The 20159-nt window shown below is 40.6% G+C and overlaps 2 long non-coding RNA genes across 6 annotated transcripts; both read right to left on the reverse strand.

The window, feature by feature from the left end:
- Positions 1 to 6890: 6890 nt before the first annotated feature.
- LOC112936629 (uncharacterized) lies at positions 6891 to 11347 on the reverse strand. Of its 5 annotated transcripts, none has more exons than XR_010736903.1 (4): positions 10883 to 11347; positions 10694 to 10805; positions 8664 to 8719; positions 6891 to 7197 (listed from the first exon to the last, which is right to left on the reverse strand). It is a non-coding gene; the product is annotated as an uncharacterized lncRNA (long non-coding RNA). The 5 variants fall into 5 exon arrangements; XR_010736902.1 differs by having other exon boundaries at positions 10694 to 10808; XR_003238923.2 differs by lacking the exon at positions 8664 to 8719 and having other exon boundaries at positions 10694 to 10808; positions 10883 to 11087; positions 11169 to 11331.
- Positions 11348 to 14741: 3394 nt separating this feature from the next.
- LOC107279237 (uncharacterized) lies at positions 14742 to 17538 on the reverse strand. Its single transcript, XR_010737093.1, has 5 exons — positions 17140 to 17538; positions 16890 to 17033; positions 16534 to 16628; positions 16145 to 16258; positions 14742 to 15679 (listed from the first exon to the last, which is right to left on the reverse strand). It is a non-coding gene; the product is annotated as an uncharacterized lncRNA (long non-coding RNA).
- Between the last annotated feature and the right edge of the window lie 2621 nt (positions 17539 to 20159).

Consider the following 20159-nt stretch of genomic DNA (forward strand, 5'->3'; position numbering starts at 1 on the left):
GAAGCTTTGGAGAAGATGTCTTAGGTGGAGTCCTGGCTTATACCCCAGTTGAGCGCTTGTGAAGATGGAGCCGTAGGCCCGCTAGTCCGCTGCTGTTTATTTTTGTTTGTCAAGCCTGAAGTGCCTCTGTAATAATGTAAATATTATCGATATAATAAAGATGTGCGTTTTGTATCATGTTTATTTGGTGTACCCCGGCTTTTCCTTGGACAGGGATTAATACACTAGCGTTTGGGAAAAGGCAATTTTCTCGGTCGCGAAATTAGGGCACATTATTGTGATTGAAGGAGTGGCAACTGATCCAGCCAAAATTCAGGCAGTCCAGCAATGGTCACCACCAAAGACTCAGAGGCAACTACGAGGATTTCTGGGACTTGCTGGGTACTACAGAAAGTTCATACAACACTATGGCATATTGGCAAAACCTCGTACTGAATTATTGAAGAAAGATGTGCCATACAAGTGGACTAAAGTTGAACAACAGGCTTTTGACATGATCAAACAGAAATTGGTTCAAGCTCCAGTTCTGGCATTACCAGACTTTTCTAAAGAATTTGTGGTTGAGACAGATGCTAGTGGTGTAGGCATTGGGGCAGTCCTGATGCAAGGTGGGCATCCACTAGCTTTCATTAGTAAGGCTCTCAGTCCCAGATCTCAAGCTATGTCAACTTATGAAAAAGAATGTATGGTTGTTTTGTTGGCAGTAGATAAGTGGAGGCAGTATTTGCAACATGCGCCCTTTGTCATTCACACTGATCACAAGAGTTTGATCCATCTGAATGAGCAACGGCTGACACCAAGTATTCAACACAAAGCTTTTATCAAATTGATGGGTTTACAATACAAGATCAGATACAAGAAAGGGGAAGACGATAGGGTTGCTGATGATCTGTCTTGGAAAGATGAGCAGCAAGAAATCTATGCAATTTCAACAAGTCAGCCTAAATGGTTGGAGATGGTTGTGGAAAGTTATCACAAAGATCCAGCCACTATGCAGCTGATGCAGAAACTAGCTCTTCAGCCTGAGGGCATGGATGATTTTGCTTTGGTGGATGGGGTGATTAGGTTTAAGGGAAAATTTTGGCTAGGCAACTATCATGAGGCCAAACAGGCAGTATTGTTATCATTGCACAGTAGTGGGATTGGAGGTCACTCTGGCATACAGGCTACCTACAAAAGGATCAAGCACCTGTTCATGTGGCCAAAAATGAAGAAATATGTCATTGAGTATGTGCAAACCTGATCAATCTGCCAGCAGGCTAAAACTGAACATTGCAAGACACCAGGTACACTTCAACCACTACCTGTTCCCTTGCAGGCTTGCCACACAGTTAGCATGGACTTTGTGGAAGGCTTGCCCAAATCTGGAGGATATGATACTATACTTGTTGTGGTAGATAAATTCACCAAGTTTGCCAAGTTTATCCCTTTGACTCACCCATTTACAGCTCTCACAGTAGCAAAAGCTTTCATTCACCATATTTACGATGTGTTTGGAATGCCTCAAGTTATAATTTCAGATAGAGATAGAGTGTTCACCGGTGCACTTTGGCAGGAGCTATTTTGGTTGGCCGATGTGAAGCTGAACATGAGTTCATCCTATCACCCCCAAACAGATGGGCAAACAGAGAGACTTAACCAGTGTTTGGAGTCATATCTGAGGTGTACAATTCATGCTTGTCCCACAAAATGGGCAGACTGGTTAGTCCAGGCTCAGCATTGGTATAATACATCTTCCACAGTGCTTTGGGCAAATCTCCATATGAAGTAATGTTTGCCAAGCAACCAAATCAGTTTGGTCTAGTGAATCTTGGAGAAAGCACAGTACCTGGTATCCAAGTTTGGCTTCAAAACAGAGTCCATCTCAATGACATCCTCCAACAGCAACTTCTAAGAGCACAGCAACGAATGAAAGCACAAGCAGATAAACATCGCTCAGAGCGTCAGTTTGAAGTTGGTGATATGGTCTTTTTGAAACTTCAGCCCTATGTTCAGATGTCAGTAGCTCGACACTCTTGTCAGAAACTCTGTTTTCGATATTTTGGACCATACAAGGTGCTGGCTCGAGTTGGTGCAGTGGCATATAGATTGGAATTACCCACGGGCAGTGCAGTTCATCCTGTTGTGCATGTGTCGTTGCTGAAGAAGGTGCTGAAACCCAACATACCTGTAAGTAATGATTTACCCTTAAATTGCTTTGATAATCCTGATACTGTCCAACCTGAAGCAGTTCTACGGAGACAATTGATTAAACGTGGCAAGTTAGCTGTTCCATATGGTTTGGTGCAATTGTCGGGGCTTCCTGCTTCTCTGGCGACTTGGGAAAATCTTCGTCAACTTCAAGCACGTTTTCCGTCATCACCAGCTTGGGGACAAGCTGATACTTAAGGAGGGGAGAAATGTCGTGATCCTTAAGTCTATTAGATACTTCGTCGGTGATTCTTTGAATTGGGTTGTATTCTGTGATGGGCCGTAGATGGGCCGGTTGCGTGTATGTGTATCGATATGCCGTGCTGGTTCGGCGGTGGCATCGGACACATGTGCGTTGTGCGGCCATTTATATGGCGAGCTGAGCTGTAAAGCATTTATCAAATAAGAAAAACTCAAACCAACAACCTCTCATCGTATACCTCTGTTCTGCTCTACTCCTCCTCTCGTTCCTCAATCGCGAACCTGATTCCCCTTCAATCTCCGAGCGTTTCGCCGGAATCCGAGAGTTCGTGACACTGCTGTAGTGCTGCACCACCCTCCCCAATGACCGGGTGACCGGCTTCTCTTCTCTATACACAGCGCGCAATCTGACCTGTACATCCATCCTCTCAGTCTCAATGGGGTAATCCAGGTGAGGTGGCGACGAGGCCCCAGCTCTTGCCCCTTTGCCGCCCGCTGCCGGATTTGAGCAGATTAGGCACTTACTTCCTTTCTCCCGAATGATAGATTCAGCACAAGCGCCAATCTATCATTCGCCGGCCAATGCTAATCGGGTTATCAGATTTATTGGAACTTAATTGTACTACTACCTCCGTTTCAAGTTATAAAACTTTCAGATTCATTAACATATATATGAATGTGAGCAATGCTAGAAAGTCTTATAACCTGAAACGGAGGAAGTAATTTATAATGCATTTGTAGCACCTATTCTCAAGTTAAGCAGATAGGGTGCACTAGTGCCATAGTAGTTCCTTCCTGTTCCCACAATGCCACAGAACAATTGATGGTTTATTTGGAAATCCCATGGCATTTCTAAACAACTGATGGTTGCAGAAGTGAGCACTACTTTGTGCTAATGGGATTAAAAACTTATTAATAGTTAATAATAGGCTTAGTCAGTATACACCCTAGTTGACATCTAACCACTGCTATTCTATTCCATTTTGAAAAGACAACAACCGTGGTGTCTGCTCCCGTGACTGCCAGGCTGACTTGTGGGCCCACATTGTCGGTGAGAGGGGGAGCGTCTCCGGCCGCGCACGTGTGGGGCAGAGAGGTGGTGGGATACACGCGGTCTGCAAGGATGGAGGAGGGTGCGCCGGATCTGCCCCTCCCGTCGCCGACGCCGGAGGATCCTCACGGTTGTATGCTGTCGTCGTCGCCCGAGCTCACTGCCGCCCTCGTCGACGAGCCGCTGCCGCCGCTCTCGCCTCGCCCACTGCTCGAGCCTGTCGCACCGTCGCGAGGAGTGGTAGAGGGAGAACGAGGAGACAGGGGAGGAGCAGGAGAGCGATGGTGAGCTCCTGGTCGCCGAGCGGGCGCCGGATCTGCCCCACCCATGGCCATCACTGATGGATCCATGCGCATGGGGGGCGGACAGGCGGCGGGATCCGTCGATGAGAGGGGGGACAGAGAAGGGCAGGAGCACCAGCCACTCGAACTGCTCAAAGACGGCGCACCTGATTGGTCAGAGTTGTGTCTTTGATATTATTTTTCTTTATTCTTCCTCCGATTATGTGAACTTCTCGTATAAATTATATTTTACCAAGTACAAGTAAAAATAGATTATTCTTAAATAAATATGCATGCAAGCATTGCTAGTTTTCTCTTATTTTCGGATATACTGACGGTCGAAATTGGTCTGTAACGACCGTCAACAATAAGCTAAGGTTATAATCCACCCTAGTATTGTTGTGCTCAAGCCCCAAGAGGCCCTTTAGTTCTAAAGCAGAGAACATAATCCGCAGTCAGCTAGTTCTGCCGTAGATCGTCTTGGTTTTCTATGTTTATTGACTGTGGCATTCTCTTCTTCTGGCACGATTAGCTAGATTGTATTACTATCATGAGGAATGTGATAGTGCCATCTGAGAATGAGAAAGCTTGAACAAGGTTAAGCGGGTTGTTTAATCAATAGGACGCCATGAGCAAGGCAAGTCAGTATATGCTTCCCTCCTTGAGCATGTGTATCCCTTTTTAATAAATGTGTTGATTGCAAATAAAATTGCATGTTACTTACAAAATGTGTACCCAAAACTTGATTATAAGCCACCTTGAAAGTGTTAACCAAACTCCTTGTTGCGTTCGTCTTATATTATGCATTGGTCAATTAATGATATGGCTTAGCAATGATAGTTTAGACTTTCGTATACTCCATGCTTGAAATATGGATGTGAACACAATGATTACTCTCGGATGGGTGATTATCGGAAAGTGGATTGCGTGGGTGATTATCAGAAAGCGGATGGAGACATGGGCACCAACCGATGTTTCAAAACCTTTGGGAAACCAAACACTTAATCAAATGATTTGTTTTCTACTAGGGTGGCACAGATGGAATTTGGATGGCTCTACGAAATGGCTAGTCACCGACCTTGGTCAGTCAAGGACTGACTTCTAAGCTATGCAGTAAACAAATAGAGTACAATTGTATTTCTTGAATGGGTATAGACCCAGTGGATTCAGTAATCCGAGTGGGGCGACATCCCATACATGGTTGGTTCTGTACTCAAATTGTTGTGACGTTGCATCCAAGTGTCGTAGTGATATCAATGTCAAACCTAAAATGCACCATAGTTATATATAAAACTAGGTGAAACCCCGCACGTTGTTGCGGGAGCTTGGTATGATAATAATAAATTGAAATAATGTGTAAGATAGCTAGACGACAGAAACTTGCATAATTTGATGTGGTTTATCATAATTTAAATAGTATATAGAATGATGATCCAAATGTAAAATTAACGTGATGTGACTTTATGAGAGAAGAAAATGAGGGAGATCATTCCAATGATAGATTAATCATTTGAGAGCTAGAAACAATTGAGATGATATAGCTTAATGAGATAAGAGAGAAATAACATTAACTAATTAAGTGAGGATGAATTGTGTAGGTATATAGATATTATACAAAATGATGGAGAGATATATTGAAATATTTTGATAATTACATGGAATGATGATTTAATATGCTTGGATTTTAAAAGCTCTAAAATTTAAGTGAGGATGAACTATATATGCATATAGGATATTATAAGAAGTGATGGAAAGATATATTGAAATATTATGTGAATTATGTAGGATGATAATTTAATTAACATGCTTGTATTTTAAAGCTCTAAAACTTAATAAATTAGCATGCTTGCATGAGGTTTGAGATGTAATAATTGTTAGTGGATGTGATAGCTTTGCATGTTAAGTTTAGTGGGCCTTAACTTTATAGAAAGATAGGATGTAACCATCTGGATGCCCGGGTTTGAGGTCTCCTCTCACCGCTAGCTCGAGTTAGGGATGGGCACTTGGAGTGCATGAGGGTTATAGTGTCATGCGTTGGGTGCATTACTGACTGTGAGTAAATCATACATCCACTATGTGAATAAAACAAATCTATCGAATTGCGGTGCTCGCGATTAAAGAATCTCCGAGACTTGTAATACTCCTGACCAGCCTTAGATATTTTAAACTTGTTTACATTAGGATTTGGAAGCTATGTGGCCTATCCACTCTTTGCATGCGGGAAGGTTGGCATTGGTGATGATATATGGTAAGTTGGATACGAGGGTAAAACGAACCTAGAGAAGCTTGGGAAGGTGAATGGAGCTCTCGTTGATGGTTAACAACTTGAACTTAACGTTGTTTTCAGTTAAAACAACTAAGTCATAGATTTATGAATTAATTTGCGAAAATTAGCTTTATGCAAAAAAAAAAAAACTAAGCCATCCTTGAATCCCAGTATACACTGATACATCTTGTAGTGTTGTCTTGATGAGTACGTTTGTACTCACTGTTGCTCGTTTACATTTTTAGCATTGGAGCAGGTTAGAAGCGAAGACCTTGCTAGCATGCTCGCTTGCTTAGTGGGATGATCGGAGTGGTAGTTGATACTAAGTCATGATCCCAATCAACGGTTTGTGAGCATGTTGCCTGGGTCTAGCATTAATCTGGATTTCCATTGTTGTTTATGTGATAGGATGTGGCATTATTAGCCTTATTAAAGGTATTAAACTCTTTTAGTTTAATTTTATTTTGTTATATGTTTCGTACTGGTTACACTTGTTTTTACCACCTAATAATTGAGGGATTGATATAGGGAAACTTAATAGGTTTCCAGTTTCCTAAACTGGGGGATAACAAGGCCTAGCATGAAAAAATCCGCCAATGGGCACCATTAGGCCGCATTTAGATCCTTGTCCTCTTACCACCACTTGAAACTCCTTGTTTGCCTCACGCTACCACCATAGGGGTGTCGTAGGCTCTCCGGACCTTCCATTACAATTGAGACATGAAGTGAATAATTCAAGTCATCAAACAAGTATAATGAAATATCAAACGTCTCGAGAGAGGAATATCGGAGACATTGCTGGGCCTTTAGTCTGCCAGCTAACTTCAGTCTGAGATGTGCCCGTCAAACTACTCGAAGGCGGCGACAAGATGTGTTACACATTCAGGAGACTTGACAAAAATGGCTAAAGATCTACAACATCTCATATGTTTTTAACTCATACTCATGTGAATCTAGCTCCTAAGATATGCACTAGATTCACACTTTCATCTTAAGGATGGTTACACATAGCAAACACAATAAGATGAGAGCAATTAAAATTTACAACTAATTTAGAGATACATAGGCCGATCGGCCAAATAAATATTAGATAACAGCGGAAGCTTGACTACCCAATCACAAGCACACCGACTAGGGGTTTACCCCATTAAGTTCTCATTCTAGAAGAAGCAATCAGAACCCACATCACTCAAAGACTAAGTCTAAACCTGCAAACAAAAGGTTATATCAACAGCAAGAACCCACATCACTCAAAGACTAAGTCTAAACCTGCAAACAAAAGGTTATATCAACAGCAAGAGTCAGTACATTAAACAAGTTAATGTACTGGCAAGCACAAGTCAATCATAACATACTACATGTAAATGTAAGGCATATATTCAAAGGAAGGCAATATGTAGTTCAATTTCACCATAAAGCAAGTTTTATTTTCGCAAATCCTTTGTAAAGGAGTTGATGCTTCAATTAACAAAGATAAGTTTTTAAGTTTGTAACATTTAGTTCATCATAATTCCATCATAGTCAATCTCTTGATGTCATCCTTGACAACAAGTCATAATATATCATCACACTTACACAACTCAACACATTTTATCAATTTCAAACCAAGTCACATGTTCACATTTTTAAAACATAGTCTATACTCATGACACTTCACCAAAGCGCTCATGACCATGAGAACGGCTAATCGATTAGTTTAAAGAACTCCTGCAGAGTTTGTACGGGTTTACCCACATAATGTGATAGAAGCCCGGAGGCTACACTCTAGTTGGTTCAGTGCCGGCCAAGCACCCCACACTCTACATTATGAGTGCGGACTAGAGGTCACAATGAAGCCTTTACACTACTTAGAATCTAGCCTTGCACCAGCACGATATGTGTTCATCCTAGGCATACTTGGAAATATGTCTAGAACCGTTAAGTGGCGGGCCCACGCCTTAAACTTAAGGCCGTGGTGGCGGACACGACAGGAACCCACCACGTGGCACAATACCGTTGTATTGGACAGACTTAGTCACCTAAACTACCACATCGGGGTAAATAGGAAGTTCCTCTGAATCATCGACTAATTCCTTAGAATTATCGACTAACTAATACACACCGGCCAAACAGAATGCAAGGCTAGTCCTAAATAGATTAATTAGCTTAGGCCATCCCATACTAGCACATGTGGATGTACGAATAACTTTAAGTTGGTGACACAAGTTCGGTCCTTACGGACTTGAGCAAACACTCCCCCCTATCGGTATGCAACTAACACCATATGCACACCACTTGCCGCCCAAGTCTAAAATCACATTTTACACATTTTAGTCCACAAATACCCATCACATTCATTTTATTCCAGAAAAGGTTCATGTGTCAAAATCATATTTTAATCATAGGTGGAATGAGCATTTGCATATTTCTAAGCATGGTTAAGCAAGTAGTTGCATATAGAGCATATATAAACCCATTTGAGCACAAAAGAGTGTACTCTAACCATTTCTAGGGGTTCAAGCAGCAAGGATCACAATTATTCAAGGTAAGGAATGCAACAAATAGGTAATAACTACCTTATCCCAATTTTAAATACCGATATAGTCTAAGTTCATATGCATCTTTGCAAACAAATATTTTCATTTATCAAATCATGGGATTCAATGTGTTCAAAGGATGTGAGGAGAAAACTTGCCTTAATACTAAGAAATGTTAGCGCCTAATCCACTCCTTCACCGATTATGCAATGACCTAAATAAAGGACACGCTATGCAATTAAACACCGAAATAGGTAAAAATCCAAAATGCTCTAAAATGCATGATTTGTACACAGTGTGTTGGTACTGGTTTAAAATGAATTTAGGTGAAAGAATTTCTATTTTATCACTTTTTATTTGGGAGTTATGAATTTTAGAAATTATGTCGGTATATAATAGTATAGGTTTAGGCAATGCTACCAAGTATTTTTGCAAAGTGGTATTTATTAGATTAGACTTCTCAGGGGTGTAGAGATGTGTTTTATAATACTAACACATTTGGTTTCACAATTTTTAGAGTTATTATGAATTCTTTATGCATTTTACAGGTTATAACATGTTATAGGTGTATAGTGTCCTACATGCACATGCCTTTGGTATTTGAGGTTCAGAATTTATTCTACTTTTGTTGCGATGAATGAAGCAAATAATTTTGTTAATTAATCTATCCTTAGTTCACAAGTTTAGGGCCTTTATTATTTTAGTTCATATTTTATAATATAGAGGGGTTCTATATGGATGACTTTATAAATATCAACCTAGGAATTATCATTTGAGCTAAGTTCCTCTAAGTTTTGGTGAATGGGGATGGAACTATGGCCTCACTGGTCTATCAAGTTTTATTTAGGTTTATTTAGAGCTAAGTGCATATATACTTATACATATCTATGTATTACCTTAACAACACTATGTGTTTAAATTCTTATTTCACTAAGTTAAGATTTTGAGCTATGTTCTCTACAAAAGGTGTCAAGTTTTATTTTACTATATTGAAGCTCACTATTTTCTGGTTCTATAGAAACTTTCTTCATTCCAATTGGACTAAAAATGAATTTTCTACAAATTTTACAAATTAAAGGCTGCTCTATGTTGGTTATTCCTTACATAAATATTTAGAGGCTTTTATTATAAAAAAATATATATTTTTATTTTACCAATTGGAAATACATGTTTTGGTGATCCTACAGAACTTAAGTTTACTCAAATTAAAGCTAAGTTGAATTTTGTATGAATTTATAAAGTTTAGCTTATCTAAAACTAGTCATTTTAAAGATAATAGTTTTAGAGGCATTTGATACAAAGCAAGTGATTACTTTTATTTCAGCTAACCAGAGAGTGCATGATGATGAATTTGTAGAATTTGAGTTTGTCCCAAAACAAGTTAAATTAAATTTTCTATGCATTTTATAAGTTTGTGTATGTGTTACGTATGCTTTACCTTAGACAAATTTTTGAGACAAAGTTTGAACAGTGAGTGTCAAGTTTTATATTTCTAAATTAAATTTCATAACTTTGTGAATCTATAGCGACTGGAATCATCTCAAAATGAGTTATATTTGATTTTATATGAATTTTCAACTTTGAGTGTTTTTCTGTTGAAAATATAATGTTTTAAGTGTTTTTCTTTTATATTCTCAGATTTTAGAAGGGATGGGTCCACCTGTTAGTGAGAGATCAATATGCAAAAAGGCCTCTAGGGTTCCAGAGATTAGATCGTGAGGTCCCTAGAACGTGTTTTAACCAAATTTATTAGGAATCCTCGAGTTTTACAGTTTTTACTAATAGATTCTTGGTCCCACATGTCAATCTAACATATTTTACATTTTAAACCTTACATGTTTTAAAATATCTAAACGAGATCCCTAGCGCCTAATGACGTGGGGCCCATTCGTCAGCGAGTCAGCGCCTGGGAGAGACAGGGCAGACAGAGCAGCGGCGGCTTGGCGAGCTCCTCGCCTGCGCCGGCGATGAACGGCGGCCGATCTCGTGATGTGACCAAAAGAGAAGATTTTCCTAAGCTTCTTGCGCATCTATCCGTGGTTGTCTCAAGGTTAGAGGTGGTCGGAATCAATGGTGACGGCGGTGCGAGCGGCGGTGGTTCTCGGGGTGGTGGTGCATGTGTGCATGGAGGTCGTTTAGAAGCGAATGCAAAGCATGCATGAGGTCTTCAAGACTACAGGGTGCTCACCGTGGGTCAAGCTAGGGTTGTCGAGGTCTTGGCAGCAGCGTCGACTTGCGGAACGGCTCGGCGACGGCGCTCCTCCTCAGGTGAACGGCGATGGCTCGAACGGTACGACGAGCTGCTAAAAGTAGGCATGCACGAGGGCTGTGAGGTCATAGAGATGGTGTCTGCGCGAGGAATCGAACAATGGCTCACCGGAGCGGCAGGAATCGAAGATCGACGTTGGCGGCCGGAGTTGGGGAAGAAATCGGTGATCTCAGTGTACAGGCTCCTGGGGTCGAGCCGATGACGATGGCGCAGCGGCTTGCTCCGGGATGGACTAGGGTGGTCGGGCGACGATGATGCCGAAGCGGCGGCGTTCCGAAGCTCCCGTGGGCACGGTCGCGTTCCGGCGTCACCACTGCATGTCAAGAGGAGAGATTAGGTGGAATGGATATGGCATTGATAGGAGGTTTCAGATCGGGAAAGGAGTCGAGACGACCGCGGCACGATGGCGATGGCGACGGTCGTCGTCTCCACGGCCGCCGGCGAGAATGAGGATGACAGAGAGGCAGAGGGCCTTTCTCCCTCGGCTTCTTCGGCTCTAGAGTGTTGAATGGTGAAGGGCGACTGAGTTGGCGGAGTTGAAGGTGAAACTCGGCGTCGGCACGTCAGCTCCACGCGTCGAGCACTCCCTCCGCCAACGATCTCTCTCTCTCTCTCGTCTGTTCAATCGGCTGGAGCGGTGGAGAAGTGGTTTGACAGAGCTAGAGCTAGCTCTAGTGGCTGTCAGGTGGGGCAAGGACGAAGTATACTAGTAGGTGGAAGGGAGAGGTGTGGGTAAATACATGGGTAAACTTGATTTTGGATGAATTTTCGGAATTATTTTCTCCTCTAACTTTGTAGCTTCATAGCTTAATGTGTGGATCAGATTAAGTAGTGTTGATTTTACTGGAAGTAGATGTTTATACTTAGTTGCCATTTTTTTTGGTTGCACTTAAAAATTATGGATAGATTGATCACAGAAATTAAACAAAGATCGGTTATCTAAGAGCTAGATTGAATTTTGAGGAGGCTTAAACAGAGGAATAAAATTCTAGAAAAATTATATTGAGATATGATAAATAATATAGTATTTATATAAATTATTTACCTCATATACTTTTATGCATTTTAATTCACTTTTGGGTGAAGTATGGTTTTAGCCAATAAAGGATTTTAATTAGTCTACTATGTGACTGTTTTGATTAATTTATTTGAGGTATCAACTTGAGTGTTAATATCTGACCAAAATTACAGTGAATAGTTTGTGCTAATCATTGTCTACATAAATTTTCCCATGATTTTATCTTGTACAAAATATTTTAGAGAATTAGGATGACCTTTTCTTTGTATATGAGTTCCCTCTTCATAATTGCATCTAATATTATTATAGGAATTACTTTAAACTTCTTTCGAACTGAGAAGATGATATTTGAGTAAATATTATGTCCACATATTATCACCCAAGATTAACTATAAGTTTATTTAGTAATTTAACCCTTTTAAGTTATGCTCATGGGACCTATTGTAAAATGCGAGACCAAAATCCAAATGCACAAGGGACTCGAGTCAAGGCATGCATTATGCACATGTATGCTCATTTGCTTGGTGGAATTTATGGTCTAATGTTAGGAATGAAAAGGTTTTATTTTGTTGTCAAATTTTATTTATGCAATGGTTTAGATTGGTCTCACCTAAGTTAAAACGGAAATTTTTGGCTCTCAAAATTGTAAAAGTTTGCCTATATCTATTTTGTCTAGAAATTTTTAAGTCCTAAAATTTCGGGTATGTTACAAGGGGGGAGCTCATCGGCGGTTATGAATGAGGCTAAAGTATGAGACAGAGAGAGATAGAGAGAGAGAGAGGGGGGGAATGAGAACGGATTTGAGGATGGTAGACGAGGTGAGACGGTAACATGTGGTTGTGGTGATTGCTATGGCCACCTTATCTTTTCCAGCACACAGGTGACACCGCCATCTTCAATGTTGGCCAAGAGGCAGCGTCCGCATCATCGTCATCACCATCGCAATCCTCATTGATCTTCATAGGTGAGTTCGGGGGGGGGGGGGCGGGGGGGGGGGCGGGGGGGGGTGGAGGTGGTGGGGGAGGGGGGCGCACTGGCGTGAGGTCGAAGTCATCGTGGTGCGACAGATGCACGCATGCTCACTGCTGCCACGGTTTCGTCGTTGACCTCTAGCTTCACTAGGCCCCCATGCTATCCTAGAGTGCTACCGCCTCGTCAAGGTTTGCCTCCACCTAGATTTGACTCCGCAATTTGCTTCTCTCTTATGGCAGCGCCAACTCACAGAGGCTGGAGCCGCAAGGGAAGCTCGTGGAGGACGCTTGATGGTAAGCGGTTGAACTTGTACGTGTAGGACCTGGGGGCATGGTTGTGCAACTGGCGGTGAGGTGGGCTCATGGCCAATGGAGGGGAAGGCCACACAAGAGGAGGCGAGAGAAGAGAGAGTATAGAGGAAAAGAGAGTGTAGAGTTTCTGGTATGACAGTAAATTGAACTTTTGTGGTAGTTGAGGGGGAAAAATATTCAAACTTAACCCTTTTAACAATGAGTAGATTTGCATTGGTCGTTACTGCCAGATTTTGTTTTAAAGTAGAAGAGATAAAGACGTACTTATCCTTGGATGGTCTGCGACTTAATTAGGACTCTCCAAACAAGCACCAAAGGGGATATTATTCAAATGTTGCATCTGCACACATTTATCGCCTTACCCTAGTGGCCTAATCCACTTCTGCTACCACAACTATCCATTCATCTAAAAACCAAATTAGAAAAAATAAATACATTCTGACAGAAAAGGAATATATCCAACTAATGAATGACAGTTGGAAGATAAATAAAACGATAATTGAGTAGAAAATTCTTTTAGAAAACAATTGAGTAGATAGAATATTAATAACTACCCAATTTGGTTCAGCCTTCTAACTCTATATAAACACGCCCACAAAGGCATATGTTTCAACCCCCACACCAAAACATAATAAGGTTTGCTTTGGCCTTTGCATCATTATATATATCTCCTCCCATGGCGCATCTCAAGAAGGATGCTAGGGTTCTCTTACTTACAGCCATTGCAGTCATGGCGATGATCTTCTCACCTTGTAACGCAGAAGGTACAATAATCTATTCTCTTCAGATTTCTATCTTGCACTAATTTCTAATAATACACAAAACTGTAAATACTACAAACATCTTATATTCAAACACAATGATACTCAATTTAAAAATAATGGAGTCTTTTTATGCACCATTAATTTATTTCTTATATCTATGTATAAAACGTACTCCAACACTTATTTATCCTATTTACAGGCATAAAATTTTGTTTCAGCCTATGCATGCATTTATACGCAAATATATAACATACTGATTTAGTGGCATTACTACACGTAACTACTCGGTGTACTGAGCACCTCTAGGTGTTTTAGGTCACATTAATCGTAATAATATATTACATAAAAATTTAGAGGATCCCTGTAAGTTTTGTTGTGGATTCGTCACTGCTGATGCTATTGATATTACAGTTGCAGACAAGTGCTACACCGTATATAGATGCACTCTTCCAGCATGCAACGACTACTGCATCAAGCTGGGTGTACATAACCCACAAGTGACATGCAAGCTCAGCTTCCCACCCTCCGACTACTATGACACGTGCTGCTGCGGCACGTGGGACGACAAAAGCGTGGGCGCACGCCGTCTGCTGTCCCGTTGACATTATAAACTAGCCGTGCCCCCCCGCGCGATGCGCGGGCATCATCCAAGATCTTTAATCATAAAAGAAAAAAAAAGCATGATTGAAAACAACATAGCTTGCAACAGTGCTATACAACAACAACTCGATCAGAAAAAGAATATCACGATAGAATATCACGATGTTCTAAATTTTGATTGATGTAATCGTACCATAATTTTTTTATAATCAATGTTACACTAACAATGGGTATCTCGGTGCATAGTACAATTACAACAACGTGAGTAAAATAAACAACATTTGTATTTCAATACCTAGCTGTACCCAGGAAGACCAATGGGGCGATGATTAATTGGAAGGATAGTCAATCAAAACTGTGTCAGCACATCACAGGTAGTAATTGCAACTTATATTGTACATATTTTACAATCTATACTAAGACGGCCATGAAAAAAAAACAAATAGAAATCAAGGTTTACTTCTCCATGATCCAGAACCTATGAATTTGTAGCCAGTTCTGCAGATATGAGAGTTCAATATTCTTGCCAGCTTGTCAATAATTAGCATCAATCTACTTTAGCCACCAATAAAAGAAAAAGGGAAGTAGATCCACCTTTTAACCTTGATGAAGAGCATCAATATGTTCTTAGTACATGATATATAAAATAATGAACACCATGCATATCCCACGTAACTGTTAAAAATATATTTTCAACGGAATGAAACAGTTTCTAATTTTGTAAATCATGTTGAGTAATATGTAGCATCAGTATATATATAATAGCTTGAAATTACCTGGCTGGTGGTCGTAGAAGAATCAATGAAAACGTGTATCAAACCATAAATCCATGATTTACAAAATATGGAACAAACCATTAAAATGCTATCACAATATTTGGTTATCCTGTTAGTTAAGGTCCAATGCTTGCCTCTTATTGTGCTCTTTGCAATCCCAGAGAACGAAAATGGCTAGTGAGAAACTGCCAAATATATATATATACATAGACACATACAAAAATATATGCTATAGTTTAACTGAATAACAGTTTATGCATACTACTTGGTGCAATAAAAAATAGAGTAGGGAATGATGTTTACCAGTACAATTAAATGATGATCATGTATACGGAGATAAAGATTAGACAACAAATAAGAATTCCCAAGGAACTACTAAAATAACTGAAATAATACCAGGAAATAACAGGTAGAGGAACACCAAAGAGCAATTGCCATGCAGCTGGAACCTACAAGCCTTGAACCTGAAGTATGAATAAAAGGAGAAGAATTAGCAAATGAAGCCTCCCATGTGAAGCAAGAGCATTTTTGTGAGAAAAATAAATGAAATGAAATATGCAGTGTGTTGTTGTGTACGCTAGAAATGTTGATATAGCATGATGGGCATATGAATCTAGGTATTTAAGAAAAAGGAAAATCACACTGCACATATTTGCTCTAGTAATAAACTGAGCTGCTCATAGAGGCACGGGGCCATATGTACCAAAACAAAGTTGCTTATGTGAGGCAAGGACGTAGAATATGCATGTAATTAAGCGTATGGCAAGATTATATGAAAAATAGTTTGTAGGCGATACAATACAGCAGGAAGAAAGTGAATTTGACAAACCTTAGTGGAGATAGGACTGAACATGTAAACACAAACAGAATGGGACCTGTGGAAAACATATATGAATATATTGTCTGCAGCTTATAGCTAGCACACTAACCTGAAGCTGGAGAGTCCGGCAAAGGCTCCTTTCGTTTATGCTGTGATGTAGTTGTCGATGGCCCAGAAGAGCATGACATCGTGTGAAAGCTCAATGAAGAGTGACAAGGCCTTGCTGAAACAATAATAATCCAATGCAATATAGCTTTAGTACACATATACACAGGATACAATATATCTAAAGGAAAGTATATACATATGCAATATTTGGCTAGAAGCACTAACAGATTGATAAATTAAGCGGCAGTAAATATACTCTCATAGCCGACGAAATAGAGCATAAGACAATAAGACAATGATAAAATTGATTGAATATTTACGAATAGGCTGGCCATGGTAGGGAGCTATTTTAGCAGCAAAACATGAAAGAAGCAAGTATGGTGCCAATACCTTGATGTCCCCCCAATGTACAGCAGCTGTAACCTCTGCCATTGCTGGCTTTTAAGACCTCTGGTCTAGCATGCAGTAACCCATAATGCAAATAGCTGTAAAGAAATGTATATATAAGTGGTCCAATGGCTAAAAATTTTAAATAGGTAATGTGATTCATTTTCTACAGCTAACAACCAAAAAAAAAGTAATAGAGTATAAACTGATCGTTCTATGTGAGATTAAGAGTTTGCTGTAGAACACTTCATAGACATTCGCGTGATATAGAGTATGCCTTGGGAATGGAGAGCACAAATTATAGGCCGACCATGAACAAAGGAACATGTATTAGATCTCAGATATGAACTGAGTGCTACCTGCAAGCAAAGCTCCTGAATGAGACTCACAAAGCAACGCCAGGTTCAAGTTGTTTGGGGACACACATTATGCAACATTTTCAATAACTCCGGGGGTGAATTGATGTCGCTTTTCGATATTTCTGCACTGAAATCAGGCAAGACCTGCAACAATGCTTTGCCTTCATTGCTTGCAACCAAAGAAGTGGCAATAGTCGAAATGATTTTTGAATCAAGAGCTATATTCTTTGTTATCATTTCACGAATTAACTTGAGAACTTGGGTAAGGGGACAGAGAGGCAGATCGGGATAGTGGTGGTGGCGCCGTGCTTCGTAGCCGCCACAGTCACCGAGCTCCGGCAGCGACGGGCCAAAGGAATGAATCCGCAAAAGGCGGTGCCGGCGGCGACGGTCGGGCGTCGCGGAGGGAGACGGCGTGGCGGCGACTGCCGGGCGCCGCGTGAGGAAGACGGCGCGGCGGCGACGGCCGGGACCCGCGGGACGAAGACGGCGCCGTCCGGGCGCCGCGGGACGAAGACGGCGCCGGCCGGGCGTCGCGGGAGGAAGGCGGCGCTGCGGCGTGGCGGGAGGAAGACAGCGCGGCGGCGGCGGCGAGAAGAGGAGGATTTGGGGATTTTTGGCAGGGAGGCAGCGAGGATGTCTAGGCGGTGGCTGGTGTGGTGATTGCGTGGACTAAATATAGCGAGGACGGAGGGGATGGAGGGATGGAGCGATGACCGTGTGGACGGCTGGATGGAATCACCAGCTGGACATCTGACGGCACATGCATGGCGAGGGACTGTAGTACTGTAGCAGCATTTCTCTGGCCTGAGATGAATCGCAACACTGTTGGTAGTGGGTCACGAATGATATGATTGGTTGCAATGATATATGTTGATTTGATATCGATCAAGAGGTGATTATAATTTGTGATAATTCAACCATTGTGATTAATAAATTGTGATGGAAGCGCTTGTGCTTTTCGTATGAAATAAAACAAGTCGCATTGCATTTTTCTTTTAATTCCACTAAAAGTTTTCGATTTTTGGTGTTCCTACCATTCACCCTCCTTCTTGTAGGCTTAGTTATTATTGTTCGATCCTGCGTATCTGTTTATCCATAATTAAGTTTTACTTCGTTTGGAACCTTCGATAAATAAGGTTTTTGTCATCTACTAAACTTATGACTCTAGTAGTGTATACTTGGGGTGGTGTCAGAGTTTGGTTTCGTTGGCCCTCACATATGCATGTTGAGACTATGTTCTTTTTACATGTTTAGGGCCTCCTTAGGGTAATAAACTAACATTCTATTTTTTGTGTTTATATGTATATGGATGTGTACAAAGCACAAGACATGTGAAGCAAAAGCTCTAGTAAATATCTAACCAACTATCTTGTCGGGATCCACTTATTGGAAACTTGTAGCGAGTTGTCCTGTGGTTGACGACTCGACTTCTCTGCTCTAGTTGTCTGGTTTTGTATTGACATCTGAATAGGCTCAACCTTCTATCGTGGTAGCGGTATAGAAATTGGGGAAAATGTTATGATAGAATAAGAGCAATCATGGTAGGGCTTATGTTGGACTAGGTCTCATATCCTTATCAAGGACTTATTACTTATTTGTTGTAGACGTACTCTATTCTTGTTTGAGTATTGTCTCTGCACATAACAGGTATGTGGTATTCCTACCGAGGTATGTCCATGTCTGTGGGGTTATACATTGGTAGTAGTTCCTGAACTGTATTCAAATAAGAACCACTTGTTTTCACTTTCACTATCTCAAGACCACCATGAGGGTTGTAGGAGGCTCACCGAGCTTTCTATTTGGGCTAGCGAAGTCAGGGCAGCTCCAGCAGCAACAATGGTGCGATGGTCAGAACAACATACCCATGAGATGGGAGGCTACACTATGGCTTTCTATAGGTGCAAGGAAGTCCACATAAGATCAATACAACAGATGGAGGAGTAAATTCCCTGTATGCACCTCAAAACTGACTCAATCCCTTCCATGCCCTCCAATTTTGACCAATCCCCTGTGTGCCCTCGAGATTTTGTTGTGTTCCCTCCCATGTCCCTACCGTTAGGCATCTGTTAGTTCTGTTAGTGCATACATCCATTACATTGTGAGAAAATCCCCTGTGTACCCCTAAAAGTTCACCTAATTCCTTCTGTACCCCTGAATTTTTCTCAATCCCTTACATACTCCTGAATTTTAGTTTGGATCCCTTCCATGCCCTTTCCGCTAGTTGACCGTTAGTTGACCGTTAAATTCTTATGAAAAAGTCCATTTTGCCCTTTGGTATAAAGAAGCATATAAATTAATAGAGTATATTGTTGAAGTATAGAAATTTGTTATATGAGACTATTATGTTTATGAGATAGTTATGCACCATATTATTTGCGATAAATGTACTTTTAGATATGACATAAAAAAATTAATACTTATTTATTAGTTATTAAAAGATTTTTTTTAGCATATGTGTTATGATAGTAATAAACAAATCTGTTGTATTACTATGAAAACACATATGCTACATAAAAGAACTTTTAATAACTAATAAATAAGTATTAACTTTTTATATCATATGTAAAAGTAAATTTGTCACAAATAATATGGTGCATCACATACTCATAAATATAATAGTCTCATCCAACAAATTTTTACATTCCAATAATATGCTTCATTAATTTATTATGTTTCTTCATAGCAAAGGGCAAAATGGACCTTTTCAAAAGAATTTAACGGTCAACTAGCGGAAAGGGCATGGAAGGAATCCAAACTAAAATTCAGGGGTATGTAAGGGATTGAGCAAAATTCAGGGATATATAAGGGATTAGGTGAACTTTCATGGGTACATAGGGGATTTTCTCTTACATTGTCAGTAATTTCAAAAAAGACCAAAATGCCCAGCAAAACCCTAGGTAACAACCAGCAAGGCAGCAACAGTGAGAAATCCCCAAATAATATCCAATCTCTTGTCTCCCGTCGACGCAGGCAGCGCTGTGCGCCGCCGCCGTCCTTTCGCGGCCGTCGCTGCCGTTCTGTCACGCCCTGAAGTTCCCCTTTCCAGCTTTAAAATTTGTAAAATAAATCGTCTGAAGAAATTGTTCAATTTAACCTAGAGCTAATTCCTCAAATTAATAAATGCAAATAATAATCGAAATCGACATATGGAATTTTTCTTGGGTTCTACATGTCAAAATATGCTAACAGGAATTTTAGTGGAATTTTCAGAGCCTTGGAAATAATTTTAACCAATTAAAATAAGCAAAGTGCAATATTAAATCCCTG

Source organism: Oryza sativa, chromosome 10, assembly GCF_034140825.1.
Source record: "Oryza sativa Japonica Group chromosome 10, ASM3414082v1".
Classification (NCBI taxonomy): Eukaryota; Viridiplantae; Streptophyta; class Magnoliopsida; order Poales; family Poaceae; genus Oryza; species Oryza sativa.